This window comes from Callospermophilus lateralis, chromosome 4, assembly GCF_048772815.1.
Source record: "Callospermophilus lateralis isolate mCalLat2 chromosome 4, mCalLat2.hap1, whole genome shotgun sequence".
Lineage (NCBI taxonomy): Eukaryota > Metazoa > Chordata > Mammalia > Rodentia > Sciuridae > Callospermophilus > Callospermophilus lateralis.
In genome coordinates, this window is record NC_135308.1 from 117,366,347 (window position 1) to 117,372,643 (window position 6,297).

At 38.0% G+C, this 6,297-nt stretch overlaps 1 pseudogene; it reads right to left on the bottom strand.

Moving 5' to 3' along the window:
* Positions 1–796: 796 nt before the first annotated feature.
* On the bottom strand, positions 797–1,617 carry LOC143397069 (small ribosomal subunit protein eS4-like; annotated as a pseudogene).
* Between the last annotated feature and the right edge of the window lie 4,680 nt (positions 1,618–6,297).

Sequence of the window (6,297 nt, forward strand, 5' to 3'; positions counted from 1 at the left end):
AAAAATATTTGGAAAAGTTCCCTTGAAATGTCATATTTCTTAAAAGACAAAAGTTGAACTTGCAAAACAAGTGAGGCCTACACAGCACCTTTTACTTGAAAAGATTCTAGGGATTAACATTTAGTCTTGGCAACATTAGTTCTAGGAAAAAAAAAGAAAGCTTTAAAAAAAAAAAAAAAAAGACTGGAGAGGTGGAAACCTGTATTTTGTAAGTTTTCCTCTATTGGATGAACATTTTGGTCCAGGCCACCATTTCTAACCTAACTCAATTCATTAGATCCATGTGTTGAGTCCTAAAATACCATGAAATGAAGCTGCATGGAAAGTGGGGTCTTCATTCACCCATCACTCATTTCTCTTCTCCCATTACCTCTCTCCAAATCTTAGCAGCTTATTTGAAAGCAATTCTTATGTGGAAATGTGTTATATATACCTTTTCCTGCTAGGATATTGATCACTGATGTTTGGTCTCTTGCAATTAAAACTGATAACAAATGGGTATTACCCAAGGTTAAACATGGTCTGCAGCAGCCTGGTAGTGGGGGGTGGAAGGAAAGTGATAGACAGTCATAGTCATAGGACAATACAGCTTGGAGGGTCACCTGTTGTTTGCCTGGTTGTTACTGCTCTCAGGAGTGACCCCAACTCTTCAGAAGATGTCAAACAGAAGACAGATAATTTTACAAATCTGTCCAAAAGTAGGTGGTTAGGAGATTCAAGCATCAGGTAAAGAGATGGATGGAGGAGAATCATGAATTCTTTCTCTTTTTTTTTCAATTCATCCTGCTACATTTTCTTTAATTAAGTACAAAGACCTCTACTCTCTAGGCATATCACCTAGATACCATTTATTTCACCCACTGCTCTGTTTGGCAGCCAGTCTCTTGTCTCTCTCTTCAGCAATAGTGAGTAGGATTCCTTTTACTTGGGGAAGAGAAATCCATGGTTTGTTGCCTTTGCCAATAACAAAAATGTTGGAGAGCCGGGTGGCAAAGCTGTTGCCATTGGCATTTTTCACACGAACCATGTAAAAAGAGCCAGGATGTCTCTCTCTGTTGGTAATCACACCAATTCTTCCCAAGTTAGCACCTCTGGTCACCATACACAGGTTACCAGTGTCAAACTTGATGAAATCAGTAATCTTGCCAATCTCCAAATCAATCTGAATGGTACCATTCACCTTGATTAGGGAATCAGGATATCGAATGGTTCCTATATCATGAGTCACCAGATGAGGGATTCCTTTTGTGTCCACAAATATCTTTCTCACTTTGCACAACTTGTACTTGGCCTCCTCAAGTGTAATGCGATGAACAGCAAAATGACCCTTGGTGTCATAGATCAGACAGAAATTCTCTCCAGTCTTATCAATGCTGATGACATCCATAAAACTGGCGGGGTATGTTATATCGGTTCAGACTTTGCCATCAATCTTGATAAAGCGCTGCATGCAAGTCTTTTTTACTTCATCTTCTGTCACGGCACTGTCAGGGCATACTTAAGTCTGTTCCTGAGAAAAATGATGAGAGGAAGACATTCTTTCAGCTTGTGGGGACCAGTGGATGGACAAGGAGCAAGCACACCAGTCAATTTATCCAGCATCCAATGCTTTGGAGCTGCTACCCGCTTCAGATGCTTCTTGGGACCACGGAGCCATAGCTGCTCTAGGCACGGAAAGAGTGAATTCTTTCTTAATCCTATCATTATAGCTTTTCACTTTTTGTGCATGAGAGTGAATATAATATACAATACTCATATAGAAAAGTCCATAAATCGAACACCTGTGAAATCAACATGTGGGTCAAGAACAGAACAGAGCATTACAGAAGTCTCTCCATAACCCTTACCTATCACATGTCCATATCCTGATTTTTTGGGTTTTTTTTGCGCTAAATGCTTATTTTCTTGATAGATCTGTGCCCCAAGCATGAATATCAATCAGGTATAATTGCTTGTTTGTTTACAATATTTTTTTAGTTGTAGATGGACACAATATCTTTATTTATTTTAATGTGGTGCTGAGGATCAAACCCTAGGCCTCACATGTGGGAGGCAAGTGCTCTACTACTGAGCCACAACCTCAGCCCTAATTTGTTTGTTTCAAACTTTTTTCATTTATACAGAATCATACACTTTAGTGCTTTGCTATATTTGTTCAACCTTACTTTTTTATTTTGGTACTGAGGATTGAACCCCGGGGCGCTTAACCACTGAGCCACACTCCCAGCCCTTTTTATATATTTTATTTGGAGACAGGGTCTCACTAAGTTTCTTAGGGCCTTACCAAGTGGCTGAGGCTGCCTTTGAACTTGTGATCTTCCTGCCTTAGCCTCCTGAGTCACTGGGTATACAAATGCACCACACCCAGCTCAACCTTACATTTCTAAGATTGACCTTTCATTCATTTTTGCATCTGATAGAGACGGGGTTCAATGAGTGAAGACAGGTAAGTCCTGAGACCCCTCAACTTTGTACTTCATTGGTAGTTCAGCAGGACTAATTACTGTGTGTCTAGGGTTCTGTTGCAAAAAATAGAATCCTCCTTAGCTAATTTTGGTACATAGGGATTAACCAGATTTTTACCACAGAATTATTGAATGGACACATGAAATAGTCTTTAGGGTGAGCTTTGGGTTACCTTCCTCTGTTCTCCCCAGCCACACATGTACTGGGCACCAAGGGAGCTCCTGCCACTCAGCATTAGACTCCCTCCAGTCCCATCACCACCTTGCTGCTGCCTTGATCATGAAGACACTGTAATCAAATTCTCCCAATGAAGAAAGTACCATGATTACAAAGCCATTGCCACAGATTCCAGAACCATTCCATGCCTGATGCAAATGGCCTCAGAAAGAATGAATATCCTGTTGGGCTGCTCTGTGGGATATGCCTGTAATCATGGTGACTTGGGAGGTGGAAATAGGAGGATTGCAAGTTCAAGGCCAGTCTCAGCAACTTAGCAACACCCTGGCTCAAAATAAAAAATAAAAAGGACTAGTGATGAAGTGCTCCTGGGTTCAATCCCCAGGACCAAAAAAATAATAATTCTGTGCCTTTCTTCTAGATACTCAGGAAAGGTACTGTGCTAGCGACTGACTCTGCTGCATTGCCAAGAAAAACCAAACAGTTCCCTGACATTCCTGCCAGCAGAAAAGGCAAAAGAAAATAAAGGCATTTGGCTTACATAACCTAGAACCCCTGGAATTTTAGACAAAGGGGTTAGGAAAATGTAGTTTTTAGCTCTTCAGCCTTTGTTACACAAACAGAACATTACAGCAATGGCTTTCAAATTAGAGATCAGGGCTTATAACTAGTAATCATGAAAGCATTGAAAGAAATGGAAAGGAACAGAATAGACGATATCAGAGGACACCAATGAGGTAAGGTGAAGTGCTGTTTTATGCAACACACAGAGGTATATGTACATTGGATTGCAATGTATGATATTTTTTTACTGTGGATTAAGCACAGAGATAAGCTTGTAATACTAGCTACTCAGGAGGCTGAGACAGGAAGATTGCAAGTTCAAGACCAGCCCGGGTAGCTTTTTCAATAAAGATATATTGGACAATTCCTTTTGATTAGTGTCTCATAACTTCCCTTTAGAAGCATCTCAGAGGTCTGAGAGCATCTCTTTCAGCCTGACCAGTTCAGAGGTCTGAGACACAATGCTAGCAATTCGAATCAGGTCTTTTCCACAGATTGCTCAAATTCAGTTAAGATCTGTTAAATTCCAGATGAAACAGGTGTTGGCAATCTACATGTTGCAAAATAACTGGTTGAGTGTTCCAACTGCAGTCACAGATGTTCATGTCTACCTTCATCCTTTCATAAGTCATCCTCCAAAATTGTTTCTGTAGCCATTTTAAAAATGCAAACCTTAGTATTTTGTTCCTGTTTTAAGGCATTCGGTAGTTCTTGGGTTGGAGCGTGATTCCTTGAGGTATTTATTAAAATACAGATTCTTTAGAGCCTTCTTGGGAATTCTAGTTCAATTATTTTGAGACAGGACCGAGAAATAAGTACTTTTAATAGAAACTCTTGATGAGAAAGAACTGGATCAAAACAATTTGATCCACACCAACCTGGGCCCCCCTGAATTTTTCTAGTCTTTTTTTCCCACTCCACCATAGTCCCCTTCTCTTTCCTTCCTGTCTTCCTCACTCTCCTCTCTCACTTGCCTTCCCACAGCCCACTCTACAAACCAAGAATTCACCTTAAAGCACCCAGCTTCAGTACTACCTCTCTAGGAAACTATTCCTTATGTGCTAAAAATGTTTTTGTTCTTTAAACACTGCATAATTTTATCATGCATTGCTGTGATCACATTGAATTGTAATAATTTGTTGGCATGCCATTTTCTTTTACCCAAACATGAATGAATGAATGTAGATGAATAGATGTTTGGGTGAATGGTCTCTTAGATGGGTACAACTGATTCTCTAAGATATGGTTTTTCTTTTGATATTGCTCCTCAACAGAGATTAGGACTATTACAACTAGAACATCTGATCTTCTACCAGGATAGCTGGTGAGTTTGGAAAACTAAATGGATTATGGGTTAAGACCAGATTACTTAAGATTCATGTGATCCATTGATGGATGTCAAAGCCACTAGGTGAAGATTTGATTGGGAACTAAAATTGGCCCAGTTATATAAATATATGCCCATAAAATACTTACTAATTACAAAAGGGAAAATAGTGAATTTATAGCAGAGAAACTTCATAGATACAAATGTAACCACTGAACAATAACCTCACTGGTGCTGAAAGAGATTGGCCTCATGTGTCTCTTGGTATGCTATCCCAAGGAAAGCACATCAGAGCATTCCTGCAAAGAAAACATGGCCTGATTCTGAAGATAAGGAATCATCAGACCAAATGAGATAGAGGAATGACTACAGAATAAGAGACTGAAGAACTGCTTCAGAGCAAAAGAGTTTGAAAATCCAAAACATTTAAATGTAATGCATGATCCTGGGTTGACTATTGAACTAGAAATTAAGGAGACATTGTTGGACAGTTGGGAAATCTTGAAAGTATTCTATTAGCTAGACAGAAGTGTTATATCAGTGTTATTTCATAATTTGGATGATTGTACTATGCCTATGTAGGAAAGAGTATTTGTTTTGAAAAAATACACATTGTAGGAACTGGGAGTGATGAATCATCAGATTTGCAACTACAACATAAATGGTTTTTAAGAGAATAATGATAAAATAATAATGGGGATGAAAAGTAAATAGATAGGAAGTAAACATAAAATATAGCTAATTGGGAAATCTGCAAAAGGAGATACAGAAGTTTCATGTCTTCTAAATTATATTCACTTAATTTAAAAATAAACTATTGATTTTCATTTGTGACCAAGATATGATAATAGGATCAGATTTACCTTCATGCTTAAAACAACTGACAAGGCTGCTAGAGTTTGCAGGACAAAGCACCTATGACAGAATAATTCTGTGACCTGCAGACAGTTCCCTTTGAATGTCCAGCAGAGTACTGATCAGTGTGTGCACATGAAAAAACTGTCTAGGGTTAGAGAAGGCATTAGAGAAAAGGTAATCAGCATTCACAAAGGGTAAGGGATAGTGTCTGCTCCCAACAGCCAGACTGGGAAATCACATAATTCATGAGGCATTGGGTAGAGTAATTAGAAGCATCTTGCCTCAGTACTAAGGAATAAATTACCAAGACTTAATGCTGCTCTGTCTCAGCCTAACAAATTTTAAATAACAAGACCCAAAAAGATCAAAATGTTTCCAAGGAACATAACTGCATTCAAGAACAAAGATCAGGAATGTTTATAGGTATACGAAAATAACCAGGACCCAACAAGGTGAAATTCACAATATCTGGCATCTAATAAAAAAGTACCAGACATTCTAAGAAGCAGAAAAATAATGACTTAGAATGAGGAAAATAGTCAATTGAAATATACCCAGAGTGAGCCCAGACATTAGAATGATCAGGCATAAGTATTAAAATGTCTTTTATTATAATATTCCAAAAAATTTTAAAATGGAGATATGAACTTATAAGAACACATACACAAAATTAAAAAGAACTAAAAACTACTATGTCTGAGATGAAAAATACATTAGATAGGATTAATAGCTGATGAATTATTACAAAAGTAAAATTTTTGAACTTGAAAACAACAATTGAAATCACCCAAGATGAAACACAAAGAGAAAAAATATTTTAAATAAATATAAGAACTTTCAGCAGGCTAATAAGTGGATAATTAGAGTCTCCAAAAGAGAATAAATAGGGAAAGAAAAAATATTTG